Below are 16,803 nucleotides of genomic sequence, written 5' to 3' on the forward strand. Positions count from 1 at the left end.
AGGTGTGGATGTCATGTTCGCGAGCGACCTTGTTGCAGGAAGTGAGGCATTTCGTGAAGGTGGTGATGGTGAGGTGGTCATCCATCATCAGCGTAGAACATCAGTGACCAACTATCATCAACATTTTAGAAGTTATTGTCATATGAAATAAGGCCCTACAAAACCTTAATTTAGAGATCACATTGAATATAAAATTATGCTAATGAATTTAATTAAACATTTACCCTTTTGATATTTTTATTTTTTTTTAAAAAAAGTTCAAAATTCATCTATTGATTAATGCAAGCAACATTTTAATAGTGCAAAAAAAAAACACTGTACATAGACAAAAGTTTAATATAACCATTGTCTATTACCATGTAAGTAACGCTAATATACAATGGTTGCTTAAAACCATTGTCATAGGCCCATAAAACAAACTCATAGATAATGGTTTTAAAAAATTATCATCTTTGACATACATAAGATAATGGTTTTTTAAAACCTATTGTCATTTTTCAAAATAAATCACCAACAATAATGGTTTTTAATATAACTGCTGTTAAATGGAAAAAGACAATGATTTTTTGAAAAACTGTTATTAATTGAGTGTGGTTGAATCTCAAATTTTTTATAGTGTTAGTTTACCTTTGCCATGTACCTCCTTTGACTTTAGCCTTTGCCAGATGTTCAGCCCCCAACTAAACCATTTGAACTTCCATTGTCAAGACCTAAACTTCCAGCTAACCTTCTTGGACTTTCACACATGATTTCCAACTTGCACTTGTCGCTTCCTGATTTCCAACTAGGATTTATTATTGCCTAATCCTATTGAGACTTCCACTATCTAGTGTCACTTGGACTTATACTAATTAGTTCCACTGGGGCATACATTGCCTAGTTCCTTTAGGGCTTATCATGGTTATTGGTTATTTTCTAACTAGATCTTTGCATCTTTTCAAGTTATTTGAACCTACAAACTTGAGAACCTTGTTCGATCTTAAACAAATCTAGTTGGGTGTTTCAATGTACATTTTAAAAATTGTATTTTGAAAACAAATAGTAGAAGCATAATAATTTCCTAAATTATTACAACATGCATCACAAACATACAGGATTCACACGTGTAGTCAAAATCATAGAAAATAAAAACTCTTTGTTTAGATAATAACTGTTGGATGATGTTTAGAGGAAACGACATCAACTGGCAACCTTTTGAAAGATTGATTCTATTGATATCCACCTCGAGATATCTTTGAGATGGCTTCTCATTGCCACAAGTTTCATCTCCACTTTGGTAGTGAGGTGGTCGGTCGACAACATGTAGTTGGAAGACCAACGATCGTGTCTTATTCCTTTCCAACCCCATAGTGAGGTCGTGTCAAAAGACATGGTGAGGCCATGTCAAAAGACATGGTCATGCCTTGATTGTAATGAATTCCAAGTTGGGGTCCTATTGAAAGATATGGTCGTTCCTCTCTTACAGAAGCTTCCATGGTCTGGCCATGCCTCCCAAGCACAGTCGTTCCTTTTCTCATAGATGAAATTGGACCCCAAACAACCCTAAAACATCACTAATAGTTTCCCGCACATTCTAGACATGTTAAAAAGCATGATCATGTCAAATCTAAAGCATGATCATGTGATCATCAGTTGATCACATACTGATGGAGGGATTAAAAATGCTCTTGGAGATGAAGGTGACGTCCATGAAGTTGCTCCTGTGGACGTCCAAGATGGTGATCAGATTGGGAATGGGCCTTTTGGTATTGTTGATCAAATGAAAGTCAAAGTTGTTGACCAACATGACATCCAAGCCGTTGACCAACAATTGAATATAGATGACGTGTTTGCTCAAGTGGAAGCTCAAATTGTTGACCAACATGGTACTGAGGTTGCTGTTCAAAATGTTGACAAAAATGTGAGGCAAGACGTGGATCAACTCGGTGTGGAGGAAACACGGACAGTAGAGGCGAAATGTCAGCAGAATGCTATCCTTTCAGCACATTCCAGCTTGGGAAGTTCTTCCTCTTCATCCTTATCAGCAGAACAGAATAATACAGTATCAAGTGAGACAATTAATACAACATCTACAGCGTCTATTTCATTATTACCATCAACCACGTCTTCGAGTGCAAGTGAGACTGCTGGAGTTACAGTGCCGGCATCAAGTTGTAGGATGCAACTTCGGGTGCGAGCAGCCCGCAAAGGTGGTCAATGAAGGTTGCGGCATGGAATATTAGGGGCTTTCATAAGCCCCTAAAACATGGGGGAGTGCAACACCTCCTCCAACAGAGAGATATCCAAATTATGGCTTTAATGGAGACAAAGCTCACTGAAGATTCTTTAAGTCCCATATTACAAAGACGGTTTACAGGTATGGGTTTTGCACATAATTTTGATTTATCTGACCATGGTAGGATACTTCTTCTTTGGGACAGGCACAAGGTCGATGTGGATATTCTCTTGACCACCGAACAATATATATATTGCCGCGTATGTTGTCGTATCTCTAACAGGGGATTCTTGGTGACCTTTGTTTATGGACTTCACTCAATTGTCACTAGAAGGCCGTTGTGGGAAACTCTTACTGATCTTGGAGATACTATTTCTGAAGCTTGGATGATCATGGGGGATTTCAACTCGTTCCTATCAATTCATGAAAAGGAAGGTGGTTCTCCGGTTACAAACCATGAAATGAGAGACATGCAGATTTTTACTCAAGCTTGTGGTTTGGTAGATCTTCGGTCTGTTGGATGTCGTCTTACATGGTCAAATGGTACTGTTTCCTGTAAGTTGGATAGAGCTCTTGTAAATTCATTTTGGCTAATGGTAGATTTCGATGCGTATGCGGAGTTTACGACCCCTGGATGTCTTTCGGATCATTCTTGTGCTATTGTTCACACACTAGCCAAGGATCGTGCCCCGAATAGACCATTCAAATTCCTCAACATGTGGACATTGCACAAGGATTTCTTGGAAGTTGTGGGGGATTCATGGGCAGCTCCGGTGATAGGCAATGCACAATTCATCCTCAAGACAAAGTTGTTTCGATTGAAGAAATGCTTGAGGGAGTTAAACAAAAATCATTTTGGTCACATTTCGGAGAAAGCTAGGAGAGCAAAAGATGAGCTTGCGGAGATACAAAAGGATATTCTTGATGGTGGTCCAGTTCCCTCAGAGTACAGTCATGTGAGAAAGAAGACTACTCTACTTATGGAGGCGGAAAGGCAATTCTATCAACAAAGGGCAAAGAATGTTTACTTGAGGAGTTCGGACAAGTGTACAAAATTTTTTCATGATGTGGTAAAGAGAAACAACAAGAGAAATGCTATCGTTATGCTCAAGAAAAGGGATGGGGAACAAACCACAAGTCTAGGTGAAGTTGCAGAGGAGTTTATTGATTATTTTCATGGGTTACTTGGGCAAAAGGAGGTGTGTGTCGATTGGGACAGCAACTCACTCATGGGGCGGAAACTCACAAGGGGGCAATCTGAGAATTTGTGCAAGTTAGTTGAGGAAGAAGAGATCAAAGTTGCCCTACATGATATTGGATGTGGAAAGGCCCCGGGCCCGGATGGGTATAGCTCAAAATTCTTCACTTCTTCATGGGATATTGTTGGTAAAGATTTTTGTGGCAGCAGTGCAGGAATTCTTTCAACATAGCAAGCTCCTCAAACAGTGGAACCATTCTTTGATATCTTTAGTGCCAAAAGGAGATCATGCGACTGGGGTTTCAGACTATAGGCCGATATCTTGTTGTAACGTCTTCTATAAGGTTATATCGAAGGTACTTGCTAACCGGTTATCAAAGGTATTGGACTTCTTACTAGACCCGGCTCAAGTGGCTTTTATTCAGGGACGTTCTATAGGAGACAATATATATCTAACTCAAGAATTGCTTCGGAAGTATGCTCGCAAAAGGATCTCCCCTAGATGCATGGTCAAAGTTGATTTGAAGAAGGCTTTTGATATGGTTGATTGGGATTTTCTCATGGCCGGTCTCGTTGGTTTTGGTTTTCCCCAACGATTTTGTGATTGGATTAAATTATGCATCTCCACGGTATCATATTCTATTTCATTGAATGACGGAGTATATGGGTTTTTTAGTGGGAAAGAGGGCTAAGGCAAGGAGATCCACTTTCCCCATTACTATTTGGCTTGTGCATAGAGGTTCTCTCAAGGAAGCTAAAGGAAACCTCCATGAAGACTTCATTTCATTTTCATCCTATGTGTAAGGAGGTTGGTATTACTCACCTTGTATATGCCGATGACTTAATGCTATTTTGTAGAGCGGATGAGACATCTACCCAACACTTAGTAGATTGCTTGAATCAATTTGGAGGGATCTCGGGCCTTAGAGCAAATCCACAAAAGACACAAGTTTATATGGCGGGTGTGGACACAAGCTTGAAGAATCGATTATTGCAACTTTTGGGTTTTCAAGAAGGAAAATTTCCTTTTAGATATTTGGGCATCCCTTTGGCGGCGGAGAAGTTAAGGATTGCGAATTATGGGCCACTTCTTGAAGTTATTGCAAGGAAGATCAACTCATGGCCTAAGCACACTTTATCGTATGCCGGGCGCTTGGAACTAGTGGGGACGGTTCTTCAAGGTATTGAATGTTTTTGGCTTTCCATGCTCCCTATTCCTAGTGGCGTGATTGACAAAATATATGCTTTATGCCGAACTTTTATGTGGTCCTCAAAGCATCCACCCATTTCATGGTCGAAGATTTGCTTGCCTAAACATGATGGAGGTTATGGCCTTAGGGACCTCCTAGCGTGGAATGAAGCTTTGTTGTCCAAATTATTATGGAATATTCAAGCAAATATGCATTCACTTTGGGTTAAATGGGTGCGCCAACATTATATCAAAAGTGCAGATTTTTGGACATGGCAAAAGAAGAACTCAGATTCGCCTTTAATCAAAAGACTATTGGAGATCCGCAACAAGATACTAGATGCTTCAGGTGGCGTGGGAGAGGCGAATATGAGAATGATGGATTGGTTTGTTGGAAATGGAAAGGGAGTTACAAATGCATATAATTTCTTCATGCCAAGAGGGCCGGAAGTTGCTTGGAAATCTATGGTGTGGAAGCCGGAAATCATGCCGAAACATCGTTTTACACTATGGATGCTAGCTCATGGGAGGTTGAGGACCAAGGATCGAATGGAGTATGAACCAAATAAAGATTGTGTCATGTGTCGTCAACAAGAGGAATCCAATCACCATGTTTTCTTCGAGTGTCCGGTGGCTTGTGACCTTTGGTGCAAGGTGAAACGGTGGTTGGAAATCAAGTATAATTTCAAAACTTTTGAGGAGTTACATCAGATATTTGGTAGGCATTACAAGGGTGGCAGTAGGAGGATGAAGGCCCGACATCTAGGAATCTCTAGCTCAATCTATTACATTTGGGAAGCTAGAAATAAATGTCGGTACCAAGACATTGCACCGGATGTGGATTGGTTATTTCGGAAGGTACAAATACATACCCATAGGTTTGTGGACTTGCAACCTCCTTAGAACTCATTAGTTGTAGTATGAAGGCTGCTGTTGGAAGGTGTTGGAATTCACTGTGCTTAATGTTCGAATTTTGTTGTTGTCCGAAGTTTGCCTAGTGTTCGGTTTCTGCCAAATGCTGGATTGTGTTGCTGATGGCAAAGGTATGCATGTCTAATTTTATTTTCACCTATTGCATGGATTTTATGTTGGAAAATATTAAATTGGTGCAAAGGTGGACTTGCACAGATCTTTAACGTTGCATGCTTGGCTAATTTAAAAGTGGCGATTTTTGATTGGTTTGTTAGAATTTAATGCATGTCTTTTATTTGTTTTTATTTTTATATAAGACATGGAAGAGAATAGTGGTGAATAGATCCATCCTAATTGATCTATCTAGTCCGCAGCAAACGACTCGGGGTAAAGACATGACCAAATCTGTTGATGGCTGGGACTTTGCCAAAAAGTCTGTGAGGGTGTATAGATCCACCATAATGATCTATCTAGTTCGTAGCAAACGGCTCGCGGTAAAGACATGACCAAATCCGTTGATGGCTGGGGTTTTACCAAAAAACCCAAGAGGATGAATAGATCCACCATCAATGATCTATCTAGTCCGCAGCAAACGGCTCGCGGTAAGGACAACACCAAATCCGTTGATGGCTGGGGTTTTGCCAAAAAGCTCAAAAGGGTTCGTAGATCCACCATAAGGATCTACCTAGTCCGCAGCAAACGGCTCGCGGTAAAGACATGGTAAATCCGTTGATAGCTGACCACTTGCTAAAAGTGGGGTGACGATCTATGATGAAATGCTTTGCTTGTCGATCACGATCTATGATGCTTATTATTTGAAGTTCACCGTCTCTTCTAATCCAAGGTGTACAAGATGGCTTAATCTGTGGACGGATGTGAACCCACTGTTCCTGCTATTGCTTCACACCTTGGTTTGCTTCTGCCCGTGACTTGATATGGCTGAGTTTCAATTGCTTCATACCTTGGTTTTGCATCTGTCCGTGACTTGATATGGCTGAGGTTCATTTGCTTCACACCTTGGTTTTGCTTTTTGACATGGATTTGTTTTCCACAACACGTGCTCACCATTTGTAATTCATTCATGGTGTTGTGTGAGTGTAAGATTAGGTGTTTGGTTTGATTTTGCTCATGTTGTGATGGTGTATGTTACATTGGGTGCATGAGCAAGTAAGTGAATTGTATGTTGATGATGGAGTTTTACCTCGACTGAGAGGATAAACTCCTAACTATGATATATCTTTTGATATTCGGTTTGAGAGTCTTTCGCTCTCAAATCAGTTTTTATACATGTACCTATTTCCGTAAAGTATTTCTCATGAGAATCTTGTTTTGGCCATGCATCCTAAGCACGATCGTGTCGACTCCCAGACTACACTTCAGACCATTTTTAAAACAGTTGTAATTTTCCACACGGTTGGAGTCATGAGCCGTGCCACCTATAAAAACATAGATAACCTCAAGATCTACAACTTTAGTTCAGAGTGCATCATGAGCAAACTGGGTCTAGCCATGATAAAAGTCATGGTCGTGCTTCCCTGGCATAGCCATGTTGCGCCTTTTCTTAAGACTACAGACAAAAAGTAAAATGGTCATAACTTTTTGTTTGATTAAATTTTTAGGGTATTTATCCTATCAACAAGTATATAATACCACAACCTACACGTTTGGTTCATGGTCCAACTGAGAAAATTGGGTTTAAGGGGTAAAAAACACATTTTGACAGAGCCCTAAAAATTTAGTAGATATGTAAGTTTGGGGAAGATATAAAAACCCTTCTTTGAGGAATCTTAGACTAGGGGCTTCATCCCCTTCATGTGGAGAGGGTTTTTCAATCTAGTAGAAATTTTAGAGCAACCATCTTCATCCATCTTGACGATCCATCCACTTCCGAAGCAATGAAACATCCCAAAGACACCAATAATCTCCTCGATAAACATTTCTTCCCCTTCATTCTTAGATTTGAGTTATAAGATTGTTTTCTTTCATATCTTTGGTATCTTCTTGCTTATGCATGGAGTAACATCTGAATTCTAGGATGTAGGAAGTAATTATTATACATTATTGATGTGTGAACTATGTATTTGGTTATTTCCCTATTTTATGATATGTTTATGACTTCTTCCATTATATTGTGCCTTGTTTGTGTTTGATTAAATGTGTTTGTCGTGAATGCATTTGGATGTTATAGATTTATCAACATGTAGAGGAGGTATTTTGGATTCTATGATCGGAGTCCCTTAGTGATAGAGGGTATCTCTTTAATCAGACTTTCTAAAGTCACCGCCTTGAAATTGGGATCAATTCTCTACAAAGGATTATCTAATTAGGATTTAATGGATTTTAACCAATTCAATGTTAAGAAATAACTTGTGTAATCTATATTGTATGACCGGGCAACCCTCACATGATAAGAGGTATCCCTTTAATTGAACTTTCTATATTACCTTTTCTTCTTAGCATTGGAATTCAATGGTGTAAACACTCCGATGCAACCATCATAGGTTTGTACCTATATTTTTATTAGAATCTCTATAAGAGTATAAGCATGGAGGTAAGATGAATAATGTATAAGGGCATTAACTAGTATCATAGTAAACTAAAATTATAGAATCTCCGCCCCCAAAGCCAACTTCTCCCTTTTCTCACTTGCTCTCTCTCTCTCTCTCTCTCTCTCTCTCTCTCTCTCTCTGTTGTGTTTGTGACCAACACAATCTTCAATCGAATAGATAATTTCCTTTGCAAACTTGGCTAGTGATTAATCATCAATTCTCGTGGATCGATATTTTCATTACTTGACGACTTAACTGTGCACTTGAGGTGAGACAAGAAGTTTTTGACGTTGTTGCTAGGGACTATTTTTTATTAACATTAGTAGACTAGCAATTTAGTTAATTTGGACTTCTTTCTTCATTGTGTATATTGTTTTGTGTTTTATTCTTAATACATTTTGCATTTTATTTCTTGCTATTTCTACAAAGATACCAAAAAATGTCGCATAATTTATTTGGCCTCAGGAAGAAATTCAAAGAACCCCTAAAGGAATACTTATAAATATTTAATCGAGTAGTCATGGATGCTCCCTTGGTTATCCTAGATATAGAATGCCTTCCCTCAAGGTTTGGTTGACGAAGATTTTTTCCGATCTTTAACGAAAAAGCCTCCAATTAATTTCCAAGGATTACAAGTCTAGACACTTAAATATATTCAAGTCGAGGAAGCCTAGTCAGCTAAAAGAAAAGAAACGTCGACTCCGACCCCTATCCCCACTCATCAAGATTATAGAGCTCCTCCTCCACCCTTGCAAAATTGGAAATTCACAAATCAGAGAGGAGAAAAAGTTATATAAGCTAAGCCATGACGGTAGCCCCAACTTCTGCTCTTGAATCTAGTGGAAGATCCCCTAAGGTGACTCAATATTGTGCCTACCATCAATCAAGAACTGATTCCATTCAAGTGATCAGCGGAATGCCAATTGAAATGGGTCTGGTGAAAGGAAGTCTCCTGAGCCCTACAAATGCCATCACCACCATGTGATCGACAAACTTACGAGTCAATAATCCCATTCTCCCTCAAGGGAACCCCAATTTCCACTTGGTCTTATCCAAAGGCCGAAGAAAAAGATAAATACAGATGGGGACTCCACTCGAGCTTGAAGGGCTCATGGCAGAAGGCTAGAAAGCTATGTCGTTAGCACTAGTTGGGGAAGAGGACAAGGTCCTTCCATAAATTTCATACCCAAATATTTGGCAGGAGTCGAGGCCCCTATGAGGATACTTTAGTAATTGAGGATTTTATTACCAATTATCGAATAATAAGAGTATTTATTGATATCGAAAGTTCTATCAACATCATCTTTAAAACTACTTTTGATGAGATGCAGTTAGAAGACGAGGAACTTTATCACATACATACTCCCCTGTATGGTTTCATAGGGCATAAAGTACAACATATCGATCAGATTAACCTTTCCCTTTCATTAGGAGAGGAACCACTAATGCAAACTAAACAAACATCCTTTATCATCGTAAACACTACCTCAACCTATATTGTTATACTAGGAAGGCTGGCGTTGAGTACCTTCCAAGCAGTGGTCTCCACTTTTCATCAAAAAATTAAATTCCTAGTGGGGACCAAAGTCGGGGAGGTAAAAGGAGACCAGTTGATGGCAAGGAAATGCTATGCAAATATAATTCCGTCTGATTCATGTAAAACCCATTGAACTCAAGACGATGTCATGTAAGTCATCCAAGAGAAGCCTATTACCCCAACCAGAGGAGAATTATGCGAGTATACTAGTTTATCCCAACCATCTAGACAAGGTCACTCAAATAACTACCAACCTCCCTTTCAAGCTCAAACAAAAACTAATTGCATGTCTCTCACACAATTATGATATCTTTGCCTAGTCATCAAGGATGTTATAGGAGTTTCCCCAACTGTTATGGTTCATCAATTAAACACACTACTAGAAGTTTGATTCGTTCGATAGAAAAAGCAAAATTTCTCACCAAAATAAGACTCGGTAATTCAAACAAAGATCACTAAGTTAATCAAGGTCGGGCACATATGGGAGGTTCAAGTCCCTACCTAACGCGCTAATGTGGTAATAGTGTTTAAACTAGGAGCTAAATGAAGAGTCTGCATTGACTTTCATGATCTCAATAAAGTCTATCCAAAAGATCGCTACCCCTACCCATATTGATCAACTAGTAGACTTTATTTCCAATTATGAAATGATATGCAGTATTAAGACTATCATCAAATTCCCTTGGCTTTTTTAGATCAAGAAAAGGTTAGTTTCATAACCACTAATGGGATCTTTTGTTATAATGTCATGTCGTTCCGTTTGAAGAATGCAGGGCCAACCTATGAATGACTCATGGATTGATTATTTAAGTATCAAATTAGGAGAAATATTGAAGTGTATTTTAATGAAACTTTAATCAAGTCTATATGATCTAAGACCTTGATCTCATACATTGAGGAAACATATCACATATTTAGGCAGTATGGGATTAAATTGAACCCCAATAAGTGCATTATGATTGAGTGAGGAATCAAGACAAACCTTGAGAAAATTTAAGTGCTCTAGAACATGCCTCCTTCCTGCAACTTTAGGGAGGCACAATGATTGGTTGGGCGAATTATAGAACGCTATAAGAAAAAAAAACTCATACACAACACTTAACAATGCATTTTATAAAAAGCATTTTCTTTTTTAACGAAATTTTTAGTGAAAATCATAGTTTATATTTTTTTCATATCAAAGATAACACTTTTTCAAATAACCATTGTCTATTAGTGTTTTTTTTAATCAAAGATAACACTTTTGAAAAGTGTTGTCTATGAGTCTTTTTTATTCCGTCCTTAGCCCTAAATTTGGGATTATTCCCTCTTCAACCCTAAATCTCTACTTCTCTCCACATGTACGTGACTGATGTCGACGCTAATTCTCCCCTCTCCTTTACCCTCCCCTGTCTTGCCAAATCTGGGAATGGTGAGATGTGTTGGCGACTCCTCAACCATGGCCACGAGCATCACCATAGCACTCGAGCAAAAGAACATATCCATTAACCTTGAGCTTGCTTTCCAACTCGTCCTCATCACACCCATTGACTTCGTTTAAGTGTCACGCCCCGAGGAAGTCCCTGTCCGAAGAAATTTCGGCAGCACCTCCCCTGTACGGGTGACAATCTGAAGCATTTCTACAGACACAATATACATCAGCCACATGCGGCTGGAATATATACACAACCACGCAGATAATAATCTCAGCCTACACGGCTGGACAAGTATAACAACAATCACGCAGTTATATATATTTTAAACAGCCCACTCGGCTGAAATCAAAACCAATACAGTGGAAAAACATAAAATACTAGCCCATACAAAACCCAATAAATCACTGCTAGCCGGCTAGGCTTACAACACACAACAACACAACACAACAATATAACAATTCCAGAAATAAAATCGGAACACAAAGCTAAATACACCAATTATAAATACCGAAGTAAAAGTACACAAACGCGTAGACATGTCTTTTAATGTGATGTGGGGATCGGCAGCCAGGATACTCCAAGCGTCTCCATAAACAACCTAGTACCTGAAAAAGATAGTGTCCACGGGGGTGAGTTCAACAACTCAGCAGATACATAGTTGACATGTATAGTAAACTATAACAAATAGTAATAACTATGGAGTACAATCTCCTGAACAAAAGAAGGTAATGCATAATAGAAAAGGTTGAAGAGTATTGTACTCACCAGGGCCACCTATCAGAATAATCAGGTCGTCAGACCGGAAGTGTCATAAATCCTGTATGCATGTCAAACATATGCATCCATCCAAATGCAGCATATAAGTGCAGCAAACACAAGCAGTAAATGCATAAATACGTATGATGCCAATGATGTGTCTTGGTCACCCCTGAAGCCAGTCAGTCATCTCACACACAATGGTGAGACCGAGTGGGTAGGGTTGTGACAACCGTGCACTCTACCATCACTACACCTGATGAGTGAGTGAGTGGACGGAATGCTGTCGGAGTACTCCTGTCCTCTGACCCCAAATCATAAATGGGGGAGCTCAATGCTCTCATCTCCCGGTACATGATAACGGGGAGGTATCTCTGGCGGCTACCACGCTGAATCACCTGACCAACAGAGCCAAACAGAGTCCACCGTCTGCCGGCAACCACGCTGCTACACTAAATGCCAGCGGAGCCAAACAGAGCGGAACTGTCTGCCGGCTACCACGCTGAGTCCTCAGACCAACGGAGCCAAACAGCAGAACCGCCACACACCTGTCTGATATACCACTAACCCATGAGTGGTGGTGTGTGCAGTACATGTAACTGGCGATGTGCTCAACCATAGTGGAGCCGACAATCGCGCAGCATGCAATCATGATGCATGACACTACGCATAGTAATAATCTGATCAGCATAACCATATCCATATATATAAAATGAGTACCGTAATATCGATGGTCAAATACGAAGATCTAAAGTACACAGGTCAGATAGGATATCAAAAACCTAGGTCCTGAACATAACAAGCATGATATGTCACTACCTCTCTGAGCATATATATATATATATATAATCATGTGGGTACTAGCATAAAAATGCATATCAAGTGAGCAAACAAACATGTAACGAGTATCCGGTAGTGACGTACTAAAACAAGGACGAACATAATTATTACTAAAGGCTATAACCTACTAGAGATATCAACAAGACATATCAAAAAGATAAGTCAAGGTACCCGTCTTTAACTGTAGTCCATGATAAACAATCCTCACATCAGAACAACTGTCCCGTAATCAGGGTCCTGCATACAAATATTCAATTTAGCTACTCTACTAAGTATCATTTAGCTAACTGAAGATCAGGACCAAATAAATAAACCGATTTCCTTTTCGATTAAGGAAACCCAAATTGAATCAATCCCAAGTGATCCCAATTGTTATAACTCAAGAACAATCTCAACTAATACAATTCATTTTATCACTCAATCCAACCATCATCCATCTGAACCAACCAACCACCAAATAACCATCATGAATCAAACTAAACTTACCCAATAGTGAGTATCCTTTTATTACCTCGCAGTCAGAGGAGTGGTTGTCAGAAAATCCTAGTCGGAGCAACCATGAAGCTACTGCCCTCAATGTAAATCATCCACAATCCACACCCCAATCACATCTGAAATTCCAACCTAAGATAACTAATTACTCATTAGTCATGTTATCACATATTAACATCTCAAATAAAATCTGTTACCAATCCATATCAACCTAATATGAACCAGAGATCAACCAAAACAATATACATAGCTTACCTATAGTCGTTTGCTCTTGTATCATCCCACTGCTGAAAATTGTAGTCGGCCCGATAAAATTGCTGATCTCCAAATCCAATTCTCCAATTCAACCTTTCTTTCTTCTTAGTCAACGAATCCCTGGAGGCAGTCCACACCCACAACAGAGTATCAAACCCGAATCCACAGCTAGCCAAGGCACTTACCTCCAACTAGTAGCCCTAAATTTCCTCCGTAAGGATGAAGAAATCCATGCTCTGATTAGGGGAAAACAGCAAGAACCGATCCAAAATCTTCCTCCTAGCATAAAACATGAAGAGTGTCACGGATCAGAACATCAATAACCTGATTTCGGAAACACAAACTTACCTTCAATCAAGACTTCTATCACAGCAAGGAAAGGAAAATCAAAGATCCTCGGAACCCTAGTCGCCTCTTCATGCCGGCGATCGGGAGAAGAGGCGGCGGTGTCGCGAGCCCAGGGAGGAGGAAACGGTCGGTTGTGAACCTAACCTAGGGCTCAGGAAAATGGCTGAATCGGGCGACGATGGCTCGGCGGTGTGGGGAGAGGCTAGGGCACAACCTCGGTGCAAAGCAGATTGCGTGGAGAGGACAGGAAGCATAGATGGGGGAAGAGGAGAGGAGAGACTCGAAGCTTCCCTCGGCTACTGCCTTTGTACCGGAGAGAAAGAGAGGAAACGACACCGGCGTCGGCGGCACGTCGGTTGAGGAAGGACGATTAGGGCACGACGTCGGGGATAATCGGGAGAGGAGGCGCGAGGAGGTAAAGAAAATGGCAGAAAGAAAATAAGAATAAAAGAAAAACAAATAAAAAGGAAAAGAAAAATAACTTTTCCTCACTTAAATGGGGTAACCTAAACAGGCTTTCCCGGGCCCCATTTTATCCCCGTTAACTCGTCCATACGAGCTCCGAAAAATTCTCAAAAAATTTCTAAAAATTCTAGAAAATTCCCTTATTATTATTCTCTATTTTCCAGTATTTTACATTAAGTCCTCCCCTGACTCCCATAAGGCCTAAAGTAAGTCAGATTTCCTGTCCAGGGTAAGGAAGCCAAGCCCTATTCTATGCAAGGCATTGGGCCTCATCGCCGCTAGCCTCAGCCTTGTGGTCAGGGTGAGGAGCCCCATCACTTGCAAGCTACTAGGCCTTTGACCCATGGATCCATGGTGATCTGTTGGAGTAGGGGAATGGCGGTAGTCGTCGCAAGGGCTGCTAGGCTAGAAGAAGAAGAGGTGGTCATCAAGATTGATATAGATGGTGGGGAAGAGGAAGAGGTTTTCAAGGTGGATGGATTTGAAGAGAAGCCACCTGAGAAACCTAGGATCAACCTTGAGGACATAATGGGAGTAAAGTTCCTAATTTTTTTCACTTGCTCTTTTGGTTCTATTCTATTATTATCTTTATCCAATGTGATTTCTTTTTCTTTGAGTCGGTAGATTCTAAACAAGAGGGGCAATTGGGGCTTTGGTGCTAGAGAAACCCAATTTGGACACATAGAGAGTTAAGGGGGGATGAATAGCTTCAATCACTTCTTCAAACTTGATTTGCAGTGGAAACTTGAAGCGAAGATCTTTATATTGCTAACACCCTTGATTTACTTAGTCTCCACCTTCTTGAGATGACTAATCAAAGGATCCACACAGTGCACATAGCTCCACTATGAAAACACTCTTTCTCGAAAACCTTTTGGAGGCAGAGAAGTCTTGTACAATATCGATGAGAAATACAACAATAATACAAGTGAAAATAATAGTAAACACTTTACAATGAGATCTTGTTTAGATTTTTATCTTGTTGTTCAAAAATGCCTCTTGATTGGTTGAAAATGTAGCAACACTTCTTTCTCAATGTCTCAAGAACTAGTGGCATCCAATGCCAACGAACACCCCTTTTCTAGGGTTGCTTTGACGCCTCCTAATCGATTCCCTTCACCCTAATCGATTTTCACATCAGCTCAGTCATTCAACACCTACAGAATGATAATTTTTTAAACTCCTAATTGATTGGTGAGTCATACCAATCAATTCAGAAGCTTCTAATAAATTTTTCTAATGAATTCAAAAGATTTCTATTCGTGAGAGAAAATAGCCTAATTGATTATCCAATCGATTCCCAAGATCTTTGTTCTCTTGAGAAAAAGGTCTTAATCGATTACCCAATTGATTAAGTCCTTAATCAATTACCACAATCAATTACAATCTCTTATGTTCTTTTGTGAAATATAGTCTCCAATTGATTCCCAATCAATTGGAGATGAGCTTAATCGATTGGCTTCAGCCTAATCGATTCCTACCTCACTATGCTCTCGTGAAAGCTCTCAATTGATTAAGCAATCTGCTTAATTAATTGGAGCAAGTCTCAATCAATTAGACACTCTGCCTAATCAATTGAATTTGGGAAATTTCATTCAACTAATAGATTACCCAACCATATGCTATGATCTCGAGTTTAGGGTTCCTTTACACAACCCTACAGCCATCCATGACTCGTTAGAACTTCCTGTTACCTAACATTCTATTACCCTTGACCTACCAAGACTTCTTCACCAAGTGTTTGATCAAACCCACTTGGAATTTCCATCTCATGCCAACTTCCCATTGTACTTTCATCACTAATTGTCTGGTCAACCTTTGGTTCACTTGGATTTTTTTCTTACGTAGCCTTGCTAAGACTTCCATTGCCTAGCTTCCAACTAGGTCTTCACTGCCTAGCCCTGCTAGGACTTCCACTACCTAGTTCCCAACTAGGTCTTTACTGTTTAGCCCTGCTAGGACTTCCACTACCTAGTTCCCAACTAGTCTTCACTGTCTAGCCTTACTAATACTTCCACTGCCTAGTTCCCAACTAGGTCTTCTTTGTCATCTAACCTCTAGTTAGGAATTTTCATTGCCTAACCTCCAGTTAAGACTTTCTCAGACAAGTATTTGGTCACCCCTTGACCCATTTGACTTCTCTCACATATTATCAAACATTGAAACTCAAGCTCGAGCTAACTCGAGGTTAATCAAACTAGTCAATCTTGACCCAAACATAATTACACCAACAATCTTCCCCTTTTTTGTATTTGACAATATGTTTAAGTTAGATTAACTCATATTAGCCCAACTCCCTTCTTCATTGCATGCCAAAACATAAATGAGAGTTTCCTAACTTGAACCATATTTCTCTGCCTTTGACACACATCAAAAACTCTTCCCAAGAGTCAATTCTTTCAAACCAACCCAATAAAAGTCTCATACCTTTCATTATATTTTGTACTCAACCTTGAGCATACATCCATTACAATGAAGATTTCCCTATCTTTCATTGTCTCCAATTCTCAACCTAGAACATTCAACACAATAAAAGTTCCCAACTTTCCATTATCTCCTCATCCTTAAAAAATCCTAAATCATGCCTTTAAAGAAGACCTCCCCTCAAACTATGCTCTAACTTGTATCATTG

General features: G+C 39.7%; 1 long non-coding RNA gene across 1 annotated transcript; it reads right to left on the minus strand.

Annotated features, from left to right (window-relative positions):
* Nucleotides 1-12,624: 12,624 nt before the first annotated feature.
* On the minus strand, nucleotides 12,625-14,087 carry LOC122032960. The gene is made up of 4 exons (XR_006126263.1): nucleotides 13,707-14,087; nucleotides 13,359-13,637; nucleotides 13,123-13,235; nucleotides 12,625-12,848 (listed from the first exon to the last, which is right to left on the minus strand). It is a non-coding gene; the product is annotated as an uncharacterized LOC122032960 (long non-coding RNA).
* Between the last annotated feature and the right edge of the window lie 2,716 nt (nucleotides 14,088-16,803).

Source organism: Zingiber officinale, chromosome 11A, assembly GCF_018446385.1.
Source record: "Zingiber officinale cultivar Zhangliang chromosome 11A, Zo_v1.1, whole genome shotgun sequence".
In the NCBI taxonomy this organism is placed as follows: Eukaryota; Viridiplantae; Streptophyta; class Magnoliopsida; order Zingiberales; family Zingiberaceae; genus Zingiber; species Zingiber officinale.